The sequence below is a fragment of the Ovis aries genome, chromosome 8 (genome assembly GCF_016772045.2).
Source record: "Ovis aries strain OAR_USU_Benz2616 breed Rambouillet chromosome 8, ARS-UI_Ramb_v3.0, whole genome shotgun sequence".
Taxonomy (NCBI): domain Eukaryota; kingdom Metazoa; phylum Chordata; class Mammalia; order Artiodactyla; family Bovidae; genus Ovis; species Ovis aries.
The window spans coordinates 59,867,413-59,885,002 of record NC_056061.1 but is presented as its reverse complement, the minus strand read 5'-3'; the positions used below and the strand labels follow the sequence as shown (position 1 = coordinate 59,885,002).

At 37.9% G+C, this 17,590-nt stretch overlaps 2 long non-coding RNA genes across 3 annotated transcripts in view; one reads left to right on the top strand and one right to left on the bottom strand.

Annotated features, from left to right (window-relative positions):
* LOC132660206 (uncharacterized) overlaps positions 1 to 17,590 on the bottom strand; it is an 81,587-nt gene that overhangs the window by 25,670 nt on the left and 38,327 nt on the right. The window lies entirely within an intron of this gene.
* The window catches only part of LOC121820187 (uncharacterized), a 69,478-nt gene that overhangs the window by 21,229 nt on the left and 30,659 nt on the right, over positions 1 to 17,590 (top strand). For both annotated transcript variants that reach the window (XR_009601527.1, XR_006060631.2), the window contains exon 4: positions 8,208 to 8,247. This is a non-coding gene — a long non-coding RNA (uncharacterized LOC121820187). The remainder of the gene's footprint in view (positions 1 to 8,207; positions 8,248 to 17,590) is intronic.

Genomic DNA, 17,590 nt, shown 5'->3' with positions numbered 1-17,590 from the left:
GAAAGGTTACTCCATTTATATATCCCTTTATATCAAATATGGGCTTCCCTGGTCACTCAGCTGGTAAAGAATCTGCCTGCAATGCAAGAGACCCTGGTTTGATTCCTGGGTCAGGAATGGAGAAGGGATAGGCTACCCACTCCACTATTCTTGGGCTTCCATGGTGGTTCAGATGGTAAAGAATCTGCCTACAATGTGGGAAATATGGGTTTGATCCCTGGGTTAGGAAGATCCCCTGGAGCAAGACATAGCAACTCACTCCAGTATTCTTGCCTGGAGAATTCCAGAGAAGCCTGAGAAGACAGAGGAGCCTGGCAGGTTACAGTCCATGGGGTGGCAAAGAGTTGGACAGGACTGAGCAACAAAGCACAGCACACATCAAATATATCAAATAAGAAGCTAAATCATAAAAAGCATCTTCATTTATTCTTCAGTGCCACAAGAGCAATTTCTTTAAAGGCAGGTATATCACCTTATAACTGCAACTTTCTCTCAGTCTGTTCTGGGTATAATACATAGTATTAAGTAAAAAGAAGCAAATGGATGTACTGAAAACAAAGATTAAACTTTGTGGAGTCATGTGCAGGGTCTGAGAGCATTTCCTGTTTCATAGGAAACATTCACATCATGACTTGTCATCTATACTGTCTCGCCCAGTGTCTCCTAACTTCCTGGAATAAAACCAAACTAAGCAAAGCAGTAAAAATGTCAATTTTTCTGTGTTTTGGAATTCCAAACTCTTATTACTAGAACACTAAATCTTTCAACCTGCTGACTGTTGTGCCATCCAAAATTAATAGTGGTTTTTAATGGTTTATTTTTTAATGTAATGCTTCTATCTACAGTCCATAAATTATAACAACTTATTTTAAACTTATTCTAAAATTCTGCAAAATATTGGCTTAGTATTCAAACCAACCTCTGCTTTTACTTTAGCAAATGACTTGAACAAAACTCATTCTCCCATAAATATTAATTGGGTTTTAGATGCTGGCAAATAACCAGAAAGTGAGTGATATAAGTCATACTTTAGTTTATCCTGTGGATTTGCCATTTGTGTCTTCTACAATACTTGTTGGTTGAATGATTTCCAAAGCTGATCTATATTCCAACTTTGCCTCCATAAGAAATCATCCCATATGGAAACAGGGTTATATTTTATCAGCACCATCTCCACCAACTACATGACCATCAACACTTTTAAATTTGTAGAAAATTCAGCATTATCTGCCAAGTTGTCAAGATGTCAAAAGTGCATAGATTATTTTAACAAGACTACTTCCATTGTAGGTGAATTTTAGGGACTCACATCAGGTGTGGGGGAGCATTTCTATGCCACATGCTTTCACATTGCAGAGATTAGTAGGTTCTTATTTTCTGTTTGAAGCAAGCATTCATAGAGAGTACAAATTCATTCAGCCTAAGGAGAGACATTTCAGATTTACCCAATCTGGAGTCTTTATTATACCAGTAAGGAAATAAAAGTGACTTACCAAGCCACTAAAATCCAGATTTTCTCACTGTCTAGGCCCAGGTCTTATTCATAGCTCTTTGAGGAAAAATGAAACACAGAGTTAACACCTACTGAATGTCATCCATGGGCCAGACACAGTCATAGCTGCCAGGCACTGTCATCTTTCAAAAGAGTTTAAGGGTTAGACTCCCAGTTCGATTTCTTCAGTGGGAAATTGGTTCCACCTCTTATTACCTAGTTCTCTGATTCTTAGTTTCTTCATGTATAAAATGTGGTTCATAAATGAACCTTCCTTACTGACAAAGACTAAATGAGACGGTTATTATCAAAGCCTTAATAGTACTTGGCACATAAGTGAATATTGAATGAAAAAGTATTGAATAAATTGAATATTGAGTTTAAAAAAAAAGAGGAAAAGAAACTTTGCATGTCATTGGGGTAGGGAAGATAAAGCAAGTGAGAATAGATTTTATGCCTATTTTACAAATGAGAAAAATTATAGTTGGGTAAAATTCAGTAATTTGCAAACAAATTGCAAAACCAGCATGTGAAGCTTCTTTCTGTTTCAACCCAAACTTCCAGTTGTGTCTGCTATGTCACAAAAACTTGTAAGAAGGATAAGAGGATCAGGGAACTAGAAAGAGCATCGGGACCATCTGCTTGGAGAGCAGGCTGCTTTGCTCATGCTGTACTCTGAAAGCTTTCTGGCAACTTCCCAGCAACTCTAGTAACCTACAAAACTCTGAACTGGTGCTCTGCCCAAGTGGCAGAAGTCAATGAGAATATTCAGGTGATAGTGCAAATATTAGTCCAGGTTAAAGTCTGGAATGTAACCTTGGCTTCTGTTAGCTCATTACCAGTCCATTCTCAAGGACAGGCATTGCATGTACTCTCTTTCTGTACAGCTGACTCACCCCATGCCCAGCATGGCAAGAGCTTGCTGGGTCAGCTCTCCTCATGACGTGACCCTTGGCAGGTCACCAACCTCCGCAAGACTGGATTAAGGACAGAGTCGCAGGCCACACTGCCAACCACCTAACTCAGATTCTTACAGGATGAGATCTTGAAATATCTAATTTTTATGTAAACTTGTCACTGAGGTCAACCTTGTATCAGAAAAAAAAAAAAGAAGTACAGATCCTGCAAGGGTACTCTCATTAATTTTCATGAAACAAATACAATCTCAAACCAAGTAGCAAAGCAATCCAGTCCAGTAGACAACTCTTTGGACTACCTATTAGTCACTCTCTCCCAAGGTAACCACCATATATTCTGACTTCTAGGATCATAGCTTACTTTTCCCTATTTTTGAAATTTATATAAATGGAGCCTCATAGCGTGTGTTCTTTTGCATCTGGCTTCTCTGACTCAACAGAATGCTTGTGAAATGCATCCATGTTGCTGCATGTAGTTACCGTTTGTTTGTTCTCATTGTTATAAAATAGGAGGTCAACCTTCTGTTTTATAAATAAAGTTTTATTGAAGCACTGCCAGGCTAATTATTTGTTCCTCCTCCCCCCCTCCTTTCTTTTCTTCTTCTGATGGCCTAGCAGTGGTAAAGTTTTATTATGATTTTCTGAGCAAATGTTAAGAGGAGAATGTAATCTAATTTTATGAATGTTTTCCAAACAATGAGTATGCTCAGTTGAATCACGTTCTCTCAGAAACTGGCAGTACCTACTGTATATTGCCACCCTACTTATTTAACTTCTTTGCAGAGTACATCATGAGAAACGCTGGACTGGAAGAAACACAAGCTGGAATTAAGATTGCTGGGAGAAATATCAATCACCTCAGATATGCAGATGACACCACCCTTATGGCAGAAAGTGAAGAGGAGCTAAAAAGCCTCTTGATGAAAGTGAAAGAGGAGAGCGAAAATGTTGGCTTAAACTTCAACATTCAGAAAACGAAGATCATGGCATCTGGTCCCATCACTTCATGGGAAATAGATGGGAAACAGTGGAAACAGTATCAGACTATTTTTTTGGGCTCCATAATCACTGCAGATGGTGACTGCAGCCATGAAATTAAAAGACGCTTACTCCTTGGAAGAAAAGTTATGACCAACCTAGATGGCATATTCAAAAGCAGAGACATTACTTTGCCGACTAAGGCCCGTCTAGTCAAGGCTATGGTTTTTCCTGTGGTCATGTATGGATGTGAGAGTTGGACTGTGAACAAGGCTGTGCGCCAAAGAATTGATGCTTTTGAACTGTGGTGTTGGAGAAGATTTTTGAGAGTCCCTTGGACTGCAAAGAGATCCAACCAGTCCATTCTGAAGGAGATCAGCCCTGGGATTTCTTTGGAAGGAATGATGCTAAAGCTGAAACTCCAGTACTTTGGCCACCTCATGAGAAGAGTTGACTCATTGGAAAAGACTCTGATGCTGGGAGGGATTGGGGGCAGGAGGAGAAGGGGACGACAGAGGATGAGATGGCTGGATGGCATCACTGACTTGATGGATGTGAGTCTGAGTGAACTCCGGGAGTTGGTGATGGACAGGGAGGCCTGGCGTGCTGCGATTCATGGGGTCGCAAAGAGACACGACTGAGCAACTGAACTGAACCTGTATGAAGCTTATTTAACTTACATGCAGAGTATATCATGAGAAACGCTGGGCTGGATGAAGCACAAGCTGGAATCAAGATTGCCAGGAGAAATATCAATAACCTCAGATATTCAGATGACACACCCTAATGGCAGAAAGTGAAGAGAAACTAAAGGGCCTCTTGATGAAAGTGAAAGAGGAGAGTGAAAAAAACTGGCTTAAAACTCCAGCATTCAAAAAACTATGATCATGGCCTCTGGTCCCCTCACTTCATGGCAAATAGATGGGGAAACAATGGAAATAGTGGCAGACTTTATTTTCTTAGGCTTCAAAATCACTACAAATGGTGACTGCAGCCATGAAATTAAAAAACACATTTTCCTTGGAAGAAAATCTATGACAAACCTAGACAGTGTATTAAAAAGTAGAGATATCACTTTGCCAACAAAGGTCCATATAGTAAAACTATGGTTTTTCCAGTTGTCATGTACAGATGTGAGAGTTGGACCTTAAAGAAGGCTGGATGCTGAAAAATCAATGCTCTTGAATTCTGGTGCTGGAGAAGACTCTTGAGAGTTCCTTGGACAGCAAGGAGATCAAACCAGTCAATCCTAAAGGAAATCTACCTTGAATATTCATTGGAAGGACTGATGCTGAAGCTGAAGCTCCAATACTTTGGCCACCTAATGCGAAGAGCCCACTTATTAGAAAGGACACTAATACTAGGAAAGATTGAAGGCAGGAGGAGAAGGAGATGACAGGATGAGACGGTTGGATGGCATCACTGATTCAAGGGACATGAGTTTGTGCAAACTCCAGGAGATAGTGAAGGGAAGCCTGGCATGCTGCAGTCCATGGGGTCACAAAGAGTAGATGTGACTGAGCGACTGAACAGCAGCAACATGCATGAAGATAGATGAGATATATAAAATCTTAATACAGATAAACATTTGCAATTGATTGCAAACATACTTTCGACCTCAATGAAGCAAACTGTATACTCCCCAAAACATTTCATTCTTTATATTAATGGACCCATATTATCAAAATTATAGCAATTATTATTTTATCATGTTATTAATTTTAAAATTGTGAAAACTATTTTCTTCCTTGTTATTATAAGTACCTACATCCAACATAATAGCCTTAGTTTTGCTTTTTCTGGCCCACAAAGCCTAAATATTTACTCTGTAGTCCTTTACAGCAAAGGTTTGCTAATCTCTGCTTTAGATAGTTTTATTGTTGTTCTTTAGTTGCTAAGTTGTGTCCACCTCTTTTGTGACCCAGTGGACTGTAACTCACCACGCTCCTCTGTCTATGGGATTTTCCAGGCATAAAATGGTTTGCCATTTCCCTCTCCAGGAGATCTTCTTGACCCAGGGATTGAACCTGCGTCTCCTTCTAGGCAGGCAGTTTCTTTACCACTCCACTTTAGACAGTGCCCTCTACTAAAAACTAAAAGTATGCCCAGTAATTTCTTTCTCTTGTTTCTGAGTCTTGGATCATTTTTTTCCAATAGAAAGAAGCACACGTCTTTTCTCTTACAAAGGTTATGTTCAACACAGAGAAATCAGGCAATAAATATAAATAGATCATAGGTAAGGGAATATTATGATGAAAATAAGGTGATAGGATAAAGATGGTGTGATAGAGTCACAGAGATGCAATTAGATTGGGTGGTCAGTTAAGGCATGACTGAGGAGGTACCTGGAAGGTAAGCCTGAATGATAAGAAGAGGTCAGATGGGCAAAGATCCTGGGGTGACTGTGGTAACACTGGGAATAGTATGTGCATAAATCTTAAGGCAGGAATGGATTTGGTGCTTTTGAGGGAAAATAGAAAATGCCAGTGTAGCTAGACCAAGATAAGAATGAGGTACAGAGAGAGAACTGACAGCACCCAGGCCAGGTCTCCTGTCTGCCTCCTGCATGGATCATAAAGGCTCCAGACTACTTTCTTTCTGTCTTGGGTACAGCTACTTCCACACAACAATGCCACAGTTTAGTTGCCTCAGAGACTGTTTGGCTGCCAAAGCTGAAAATATTTACTATCTGGCACCTTACATAAAAAAAGTTTGCTGACCCTTGCTCCGTAGTATTCAATTGCCGTGTATCAATATTTCTTTATTCCTTCTACTTTTAATGGGCATTTGGATTGTTTCTAGTTTTGAGTTAATACAAATAGTGTTGCTGTAACTATATATGTTTTTGGTAGTACATATACCTATTCCTATTGGATGTATGGCATGCGATTCTTTTTTTAAGCCTCTGATTGATTCTAACATACAGACAGGTTTGGATGTTTTTACTTTAGCGATGTTTAAAGAGTTGAAACCCAAAGTGTGTAAAGTGCCTTGCCCAAGGTCACCCAGATAGTATGTGGCAGACTTGCGATCAACAGACATACCTCTGTTTCATGGAACAGTTTTGGTTTTCCACTATAGTTCCTGTAATCTTTATCATTAAACATTAACTTACAAAGGCCTTTACTTATATGAGGTCCTTCACAAATGTAACTCTTTTCTGCCACATCTGGTTGTACCTTTTTAAGAACAGGCATGATTATATAAATCACTTAACCTAGCCCTTCATTTTATAAATAAGTAAACCGAGGCCCAGGAATATTAATAATTTGCCCAAAATAGGCGTTTGAATCTTGACTTTTCTCATGTACTCTAAAATGATTTTGAACTCGCTGTTACATTTGCACTCGTTGCATTTGATAACATTCCAGTCAATTCACTAACAAAAGGAATATCTATTCACTCAACTATATAAATTTACAGAAATATCTAAATTAAAACTAATGATTTATCCTTCCCCTTCCAGCTATACAGCCTCTCCCCTGCTGATAGATGATTCCTCTTAACAGCTTGTATTTTCACCATCTATATATGAACACACTAAAATTCATGTAACTTGTATGAGTCCACAACTTTGATGAGGAAAAATACAACACTTTTCTTTAGCTCAAATTAATTTCTATCTTGAGGTTCCATCCTGTCAGTTAGGTAGCCACTCAGTCTCAGTTATTCAGAATAACTTCCTTTTTCCTATAAATTGGCTAGCATTTCAGGGACAGAGAGAAGGTTGTGCAGTACCCAGAAACTGAGTGGGAGGTACAGCGTGTGCAGCATCTGCTTCTTGGTAACCATGGTAATACTGACACTTCTTTCACCTTATCTGGGCCTTGGCCACCGGTTCCCACAGACACATCAGCCCCTGTTGTTAGACCCTGTCAGGTAGGTGGATTTCTGTGCTGTGTCTGAGCCATGGCAATCTCTGCCAATCTGATGCCCTATAGCAATTTCCTCTGTGGGCTCTTGCCAGCCTCCCTGGCCTCCACCTGGAAGTCGAGGTCAGTTTCCTCTAGTCTTAGATCCCACCAGCCGAGCTGTAGTTTTCCACTTGCCCAGCTCTATCGAGGCATTTTGTTTTGGGCCCCTTTTTTCCAGGCTCACCTCCAATGCTCACTGCTTTCTTTCTAATACATTTTCATCTCTCCCCAAGCCGGGGGCATCTACTTTCAACCTTTAATAAGAATCTCTGTAAGATGTTTTGTATATTTGTATTTTAATTTCTGTCAGATTATCCTTTTTAGTCAGGCAGTTGGGTCCAACCCCTCTCTTCTCAAACCCTCAGATATCTGCAAGTTTGACTTTTTGGAAGCCAGTTGCTAGAATGATCCTTCTCTCTATTCATACCTCATTGGGAACAACAGACCTGGAGCAGTTTAGAGGCTTGAATGGGGGTAAGGGTAGAAGGGTGTAAAAGGTGTACTATTGGAAGAAAAAGAAATGGTTAATATCTCAAAATATTATCCCACTACAAAAATAGGCACATCTGGAAAATAATTATTTCATTTTGCTCTTATTCTAAAATTGGCATTATACATCAGACTGTAACTTATACTTTTTCACTGAATGCATCTTGGAAAATGTATGCATACAGATGTACCTCATTATTTTCAATGGTTTCATAGTACAATTCAATTATTATCCTTGTTGATGGATATCCAGGTTGTTTTTGTTACTATAAATAATGCTGAATGACAGTATTAACCAATATTTATTATGGTCTTAAAATATAGTAGATGATGTTTTAAGCACTTAACATGCATCTTATCATTTAATCTTTACAAAAATTTTATGTGATATATATTTTTCATCTTCTTTTTCTGCAGATGAGAAAACTGATGCACATAGGATTGGATAACTTACAAGGTAAGTTATCAATGTGAATCCCAAGTCTAACTATAGAGGCCAGGCTCTTAACCATCACACGGTCCTGCCTTCCTCAATTAATAAGCACACTTGTATATATATTTATATACTTTATTTTTATTTTTGTGAGATAACGACCCAGAATTGAGCTTATAGGTAAAGTCTTTGTGTATTTTTATATCTTGACAAATCCTGTCAGATTACTTTTGGAATGAAGCAATTTACAGAACCATACCAAGTGTTCAATGGTATGGATTAGCCCCAAAACTTAACAACAGTGGATGTCAGGTCTTGTCTAAAGTTATTTCATGCCAGTAGGAACACTGTCCCTCCACCTCAAATGATGACCAGGTATTTCAATTTTCACTCTAATGACTACTAATGTAGATGTCAAGCATCTTTTCTTAGGATTATTGGTCCTTTGTATTTCCTCTGTTGTGAATTGCCTGTTCACATCTGTCATTTTCTAATTAATTTGTAAAAACTCTTCGTGTATGAGGGATAGTAAGCTGCTGTTTTACATGTGTTGTAAATATTTTCTCTTCTTTTGCTTTATACCACACAGTAGTTATACATGTTTATTTATTTGACTCTTTCATTTTATTCTTTATGAAATAATTGCATAGTACTTTATAGTATGAATTGCTTTTTCAAAAATATGTTAATTTACTCTGCCCCCTATCTTGCAAAAGAAAGCTTGTTTCATTCCATAGCTATATAAATGTTTTCCTGATTTTTCTTTTTTAAGGTTTTACATGTTGTATGTCTAGTTCCTTAATATAGCTGGAATTTACTTTTGGATGTTATGAATAGGAGTTGATACTATTTTCTTGCTGATAGCCAATTATCCCAATTCCATGTATCGTATGAATTTTCAATTGTTTGTATATTGCATATTACACTTCCTTCCCCAGTGACTTCCACTCCCAGATACACTTGGATCTACTTCTAGACCTAATTCTTTCCAACTGATTTATTTTTCTTAATTTCAGTATCATTTCACTTTGATTTCAGTAACTGTAAAGTAAATTCAGATATTTGTTGAATGAAGTACACTCCCGCATTTCTGAAACAGAACTATAAAGTTTACTACATACTTTTCCTTCTTCAGATAGTTCATAATATCTCAGTAGACCAAGAGGCTATCTTGAGTGGGGTTTTTTTTCCCATGAATGAGGAAGTGCAGACTTTTCAGGCAAATGAAGCTCCTTATGTCACATGATCTAATATCCTTCAAATTTTGCTAATATTATCAATGAATTGACCTTGAATTTGAATTGGAATTCACAATTTATTTCAGTTTTAGACACTATCTAAAGTCCAGACAATAGAGAAATTGGCCAATGAGGGAAAAAAAAGCTAGGAAATGTTATGACTGATAAAAATCATTATTTTGTTTAAATGGAAATGATTAATTTAGCAATAACTTAACTTAAAAGTTGAATACTGTTACTCCTGTGATGTAATGTTTATTTTTAGTGTCCCTTCCCCTGCCCTCAATCTTTATCACTAATTTGTACCCAACTATAATTTTAAAAGGTTTTTATTCCAAGCTTCATTATGGATGTGAGAGAGTTGCAGTTTATGTGCTTTTTTTAACACCAAGATCTTAACTAATTTTCCATCAAATTCCATGGGCGAGTTGGTTCTTGTGAGTTTTGCCTAGGCTATTCTTATTTGTAAATGTAGCTCCATAAGCATATTTCTCTAGATGTAATATCTATGTTTAAGTAATCCAAATAGAACTGCCCTGCATTAGTATATTACTAATTCATAACTGAAATTGGCACAACGACTCATGTGCTGTAATATCCATTACTGCTTCCTACGAGTTTTGAAAACCTTCTTATTTTAGGGAGAATTCTGTCTCAACATCCATCACAGTGGAGTTTTGCCCTCATTTCCTTAGTATTCATTCTGGATGGTATTTGTAAGATGACGAGGATCTATTTTGGTTGGGGACGCTATTCTCTTCCCAGAGAAGGAAGTGAGAGACCCCGGCGCTTTGTCTCCAGCTCCAAAGCTGTTAGACAGATCAGACAGGGCCCTCGGTCTGCCAGGCTCCAGGAAGGCTTCTCTCTTCTGATGGAACAGCTAAACAATTGTTACTATTTACAATGGGCCAAATGGAGAAGTATTCTTAGAACAATAAGAAAAGGGAAAGTCGGCCACCAGGCAGGAAAGAAGGCTTTCAGGCAACATCAAACCTAGAGAATGTGAATGTCTTTTAAATGTAAACAGTTTACCCATAGCACCTCTTTAAATAACAATACCAGGGGTGCTTGCAACGTGCCAGGCGCTTGACACACACTGTTCTCTCTAATCCCCTAACAACCACACCAGACAAGTATTAATCCAATCTGACACAGGAAGAAATCAAGGCCAAAGAGCTTGTAATAACCACTCCATGGCTGGTAAATGTGGAATTCAATCCCAAACTTGTATTATACAGCTAATATATATCCTATCTTACCTATCTTGTTTATAAATTTAAAAATAGGTGGAAGTTTACAGTTTTTAATGAGTGAATCTGTACTCCTCTCGCAAAAATCACAAGGTAGCAGTTAGGTCTCCACTGATAGATTGAAGTATATTCTTTTTGAGTTTCTCTGAATCCTGCAGAGACAATGGGAATCAGAAGAAAACTTGCTAAATGCTCTGTGATAGGGCAGCCTCCTTTGTCACATACATAATTATCCCCACCTCTATCACTCTCTAGAGCTTCCCTGGTGGCTCAGATGGTAAAGAATCTGCCAGCAATGCAGAAAACTCCTGTTCAATCTCCAGTCTCCAGGTCAGCAAGATCCCCTGGAGAAAGGAATGGCTACCCACTCCAGTATTCTTGCCTAGAAAATTCCATCGACAGAGGAGCTTGACAGGCTATAGTCCATGGGGTCCAAAACACAACTGAGCAACTAACACTTTTACTTTTCATCACTTTCAAGCTCTTCTTTCGGCCCATGGAATGAACTCTTACTTTGATTACAGTAACTCCAAACCTTGAAGACAAATGTGTAGATTAGAAATCTATATTCATAATAATCATCATACTAATTTTTAACAGAATGATTGGGTTATATACAGCACAAGTATGGTGAAAAATAATCACCAGTTTAAAAATATTTGGCCTTCTTTCCATTAGAGTTTTAATGTTTCACTGAAATTTTCTGTAAATGCTAGATCAATGAAGCAAATCTTACCTGAATTGCATATAATTTGCAACAGGTGAGAGGAGAAAATAATGTATCTAAAAGTGAGGTGCTCATTGGAATGTTTTGGATATGGAGTGATATATGAGAACAAGTCAGTATTTGATTTAAGGATTATAATGAACCATGAAAAATTACTAGTTTTCTAGTTGCTTTAAGTACAATGACAAAATCATTTTATTTTTTTGCTAACTTTCTCTTTTGCTCCAATCGGCCCAGAGCCTACCCTACACTTAGGAGGTCAGAGGAAATGTTTGTGTGTTCTCCTCACTGCCTAGCACCACACTCCCATTCAAGGTTTCCTTTCCTGTCCTCAACTCCTGCAGTGGAACTGCCAGCAGTTTGGGGAACATCCCCTATGTGAAGGGGAAGGGAAATTCATGTTCCCATGAGCTCTTTTTGATAACATTTTCAAGGATTGAATATGTTCATCTGACTTCTTTGTCCAAATAGCCATTTGTTAGTTACCATCACAGAAAGCAGGATTCTGGACAAATAAGTCAGATGAAGCAGCAGAGGTCAAGACTGTATGAGAAGATGGGATAGTGAGAGGAAGATGACTGGCATCCTGTTAAGGACACTGAACACTAAGAGACGGATGGAGTGGAACGGGTAGAGAATGAGAAGAAAGAAAGCATTAAAAGAATAATAATTCCCCCAAAGAAAAGGTGGAAGACTTTCTCATCCTTTTACCTAAGTTCTCCCAAAGTCTATGTTTGTTTAAACGATCCATCTTCGGGACACATCAGACTTTAGCATGACTGCCATTCCTATAGTCCTCTTCAGAGGAAAGCTGCTGTAGCCATAGCGCCTGAGGAAAAGGTTAATCTAGGAAATTCCTCAGGCATAAGTGGCCATATTTGTTCCCTACTGACGTGCTTCCCACAGACAATTGGAGCAGGGTTCATGCCTAACCTAGTAATCTAGTCAGACCAACAGCCTTTGAAATGGTCTGACGTCAAAAAGCTCTGCCCTCTAAGAATAGTGATGATTGCTTGTACAACTAATTTATTTTTACTTAAAAGAGCAATTGATAGACCAACTGTGGTTCTTCATACTTTTGTATTTGGCAGACATTTTCTTGAAAATGAACAAAGTGTGTCTGTCATTTCAAAAAAAGACCTGGCAGTATGTGTTGTGAATGATAAAATTTAAACTTTCAAGTGAAAAATAGAGTCTTGGAAAATGTGTAGCTGCCATTTTGAGCTTGACAGCTTTCCAAAACTTAAACACTTAAAAAAAAATTTCTGACATAGGTGATATTATTACATGTGATTTCTTGGATACTGTGTCAGCATTTACAAGACACCATGCACTTCACTTAACCAAATTTTCCAGATGACCAATACTTAATGTTACAAAAGCCACAAGTGAAATATTCATTTAAAGTACAGAGTAGATCACTCTGTAATTTTTTTTTTAATATAACCGAGTAGTCAAATTTCACTGATATGATTTCAAACTTCATGTCACAATTAATCTTTAAGAAACTACCACCTGCTGAGTTTTGGTATTCTATCGAAGAAGAATACCATAATCATCTGGAAAGGATATTAAAATGCCGCTCCTTTTTCCAGATACTTGTCTATGCGAGGCCAGATTTTCTTCACGTGCTTCAACCAAAACAACACAATGCAACATATTGAATGCAGAAGCAGATATGAAAATCCAGCAATTTAAAAAATCATACATTAAAACGATCTGTAAAAATGTAAAATATAGCTATGTTACTCCCTAATTATTTTCATTTCACAAAGTAAAGGTATTTTTGAGAAATGTTATTTATGTTAACAGATAATGAGCAGATTATCATTATGTTAAATGCATTCATAAATATTTTTAGGGCTTCTCAGTTTTAATTCCTGATATAGTAAACAGCAATTGATGGAATCCAAAAACAAACAAACAAACAAACAAAAAACACTTTGGGTTTCTCAATAGTTTTTAGAAGAGAACTTAAGATCAAAAAGTAGAAACTACTGCTTTTATTTCTATTTCTTCTTAGAAAAGGTAGGTAACTCTAAAAAGGTACTATGTTTATTTTTTGTTGCAAAAGACAAAAAAATCAAATATAAAAAATTCAGAAATGTCCAAAAGGAATTTTTGTTCTTAGGTTGAGACCAAAGTTCCAAGTTACATATATGAAAAGTAAAATAGGCAAAGGCCCACCTAACCAAAATACTTTCTGGCATACTGATAGCATGTTACTAGGAATCCAGCATAATGTATGAATGCAGAGTCAGCTACTAGGTTACATTTAAACTAAGACAATAATTGCATGAAAGATTTAATCATTAAAAGTACAAAAATGTCATCTATTTTGAATCAAATAGGAGACTTTCATATTTTGAAAAAAAAAAGTATTCTTTAATGTCACCAGATTTAGTTATTAAAAACTGGGAATTAAACAAAAATCTCATTTTCATTGTCATATTCATGTACAATATTCAGGTAGCAAAAATAAAGCTAAAATTTTTAAAGTCAGGTACAACTGTTTCTTCAGAGATTTTGATAGTACAAGAAAGATTATGTTTTGGTGAAGGTGGTAGCTTAAGTTTCAGTCAAATTTTGTTAATTACAATAAATTTCAACAATGATTGTTTCAATTATTGAGCTTCCAGAATGTGTTTTGTTATGTGTTACATTAAATAGGCTATTATCTCTGACTTAAAATACTTTCATTAATAAGATTTTTGTGTATATAGTCATTATAATAAATATCTGATCTGTAACTTTTTGGGTTTGGATGCCATACCGATTAATATTTTTCACTAAGTAAGAAATGTAGTTGTTCTGTCGCTAAGTCATGTCCGATGCTTTGTGACTCCGTGGACTGTAGTCTGCCAGGCCCCCATGTCCATGGGGTTTTTCGAGGCAAGAATACTGGAGTGGGTTGCCATTTCCTTCTCCAAGAGATCTTCCTGACCCAGGGGTCGAACCTGCATCTCCTGTACTGGCAGGTGAGTTCTTTACCACTTAGCCACCAAGGAAGCTCAAGTAAGAAATATATATATTTTAAAGAACACAGATAATCACAGACCAGCCATAGTTATACTTCTTATACAAGTGAAAAACTGAAATAAATTTACAAAGTAGCTGCATTAACCAAATTCAGTATAATTTAACTATGATAGTTGAATCAATGATGTGGTTTTCCAGAAGTTAAACCACTGCTGGCAGCAAACTCCTGACTTCCTCTACTACAGCAGAATTCTTTTGGTTTGACATGAAGATACTGCACTATTATTACACAGTCAGATGGCTATATTCTCTCACAGCTCTTCTTAAACTACAACAAAACCTTCCTAAGTATAAGATGCGATGAAATCATTGTTCTTCACTCATGTTCTTATTAGCCAGAGCGCCTGAATTCTTTGCACACTGAATTCCCCTGACTGTAGCCATTTAGAAAGTGATCATCAGATGATCCCACCTTTTATCACACCAACTATTTTTTTAGCTTTAGAAATGAAAATGCAAGTCTTAAAAATTCGGTGGAGAACTTGAGTGACCTCAAGAGGGTGCCCTCAGAGTCCAGTTGAGGAAACCATGCTCCAGTTGGAGAAAGCCTTGGCTGGAGCTGCAGAAAATAGCCTGCCTGCAAAGGAGGTGGTCAAGGATGTTTTTATTTCTGACATTGGCAATATCCAAGCTTATCAAAGCTTTCCGAGCTATCAGAGCTAACTGAAGGGGCACAAGATACAGAAGTTAGTCCTCAAAGAAGAGCTTTTCTTTATCTTGAGAAAGTGAAATTTTACACATTGATTTCCACTTTCCAAGAAGGAGCACTATACCTTTCTCCAGTGAAAATAGGAAGTTTCCCTGTCAAGGACACTTTTACTTGCAAATTTTATATAAAATTACCAGTGAGTATATTTTGGCAACATTTGCCCAATCTAAAATCTAAAGCAGAAGTCAGCAAACTATACCAACCGTAAGTATAATTCAGCCCACTGTTTTTGGACAAGTGTGAGCTAAGAAAGTTTTAAACATTTTTAAAGTATTGTCTAAAAAAAAGGAAAAGATAAGCTGAGAAAGAAACAGAGAAGGTATGTGGTCTGCAAAATACAAAAGAGTTACTCTCTGGCTCTTTTACAGAAAAGTTTCCAATACCTGCTCTAAAAAATTGCTTACTTTTTAAAAGCAGTATCAGTCTTTTCTCAGGGAAAGGTTGACAGTATTCATTTTCTGTCTATTTTTCATCTTGATCCTCGCTCATCCTTACTTCAGCCTTGGTATCAAATTAAAGGCTTTTAAGGTGACTTCACTGGCAGTCCAGTGGTTGGGACTTTGCCTTCTAGTGTGGGGGTTGCGGGTTTGATCCCTGGTTGGGGAGTTAAGATCTCACATGCCTCTCAGGCAAAAAAAACAAAACATAAAACAGAAACAATATTGTAACAAATTCAACAAAGATTAAAATGGTCATTAAAAAAATCTTTTTAAAAAAAAAGACTTTTAATATATTGCTATCTATATTAAATAAATTATTTCATTCATTCCTTTATTTTAAAAACAGGTGAGAAGGCCATTTGTATTAATACTACTATTGAAACAAACCACTAAAATGGAGTAGTCTGTTTTTTAATTTTTTTTTTCTTACGGGCCAGTAATCTTGAGAAAAAGCAAATGTGACCTATTTACCTTAGATGCCAACATTAGAACAAAATCATTCTTTCTTATCTTCAGTTTGTCTTCTCATTTTTTTCTTTATTAATAAAAAATGTAGGCCACTAACTTTCTTTAAGTTTGAGAATAACTTGAAGAATGTTTAATCTGTGCTCAGGGTTTCCCACGTGGAGTAAGTAATTACTAGACCCAGTGAAGGACAATGGAACATGAACTTCACCTTCTAAATATCTTTTCCCATTAATTAAAGCATGAATAATATTTGTTTGGTAAAAATCTAAGTGGATTAATACTCTTTAAGCCTTCAGAGAAATTCACTTTCAGAGCTGCCAAAGGGTTTATAAGCTTCATTAGCAGTCCATTTTAAGTATGATTAAGTGCTTAGAATATTTTTAAGTACCCAGGAATTCGTTGTTTGATTAACTATTATGGTCTCCTTTACGTGACTCAGAGAACACATTAAAATAGCTGAAGAAATGTCATTAATTACTCACTAAGGAAAAAAAATGTTGTGGGTAAGAATCTGGGTTCTATGTCATCTTCAATGGATTATTTAGGAAAGAACATTTGAAACTAAGTCCACAGGAAAAGACACTGGGACACAGATTGCCACTGAGAGCATTTGGTCCTCAACACTGAATTTGAAAGGCTAAAGAGAATCATGTTTTCTTCCCTGAAGGCAGATGGGTGCTTATTAAGAGCTTCCTTCAGCAAGAAAGTTAGGATCCCTGCCACATTCGCCACCCCCTCACAGCCTTGGTTTCTTCCATTCTAGAGTTCTCCACAGGAAGCAGGAAATAAGCACTCCAAGAGGGGGGCTGTGGGGCCCCCTTGGCTGCCCGGGGACTCGATCTGCATTCATCTGTGCACTGTCCTCAGGCCTAGATGGTGATCCCATGGTAATGAGAGACATCTCGGCTGTTCAGAGACACTGATCCAGAACTTAGCTCAAGAAGCCCTTGGAGTCTGCAGCCAGCTTGTCCTGGCATGTCGTGCACACACCGCTTTGGGCACTGTTGCCAGAAAACAAATCTGTAAGGACTGTGGGGGAAATCGTGCCCTCTGAAAAAACCAGCAAAGGTCTCAGAGGACAGAGAGGGTGCTGCTTTGCCAGCCCCAGCAGAACCCTGCCCTGCACTCTACCAATCCGTATCTGCAGACTCAAGGCCTGGTGATCGGGCCCCTGTGACTGTGGGCAGCAGCTCTCCCCAGAGACAAGACTACATACAGCCTGCTTGAGCTTCTCTCTTGGGTACCTCACTGCTGCCCCTCAACTTCCACTAGAAGCTCCATTCTTTCCCTGACCTCTAAGGCCAGTTTGGACCCAAGTCCTGACAGGCCCAGGTTCTCAGACTTTATCCCTCCAAGTGGCCATGAGCCAGGGCAGCTGGGATCTGTGGATCCTAAATTACTGCCTCCTGCACAGCCCCCACCCGATGGCCACACCCCCACCTTTGCCTCTGTTGGATCTTGATCTCCAGAGCGCTGTGGGAGCAGCCAGCCAGCTT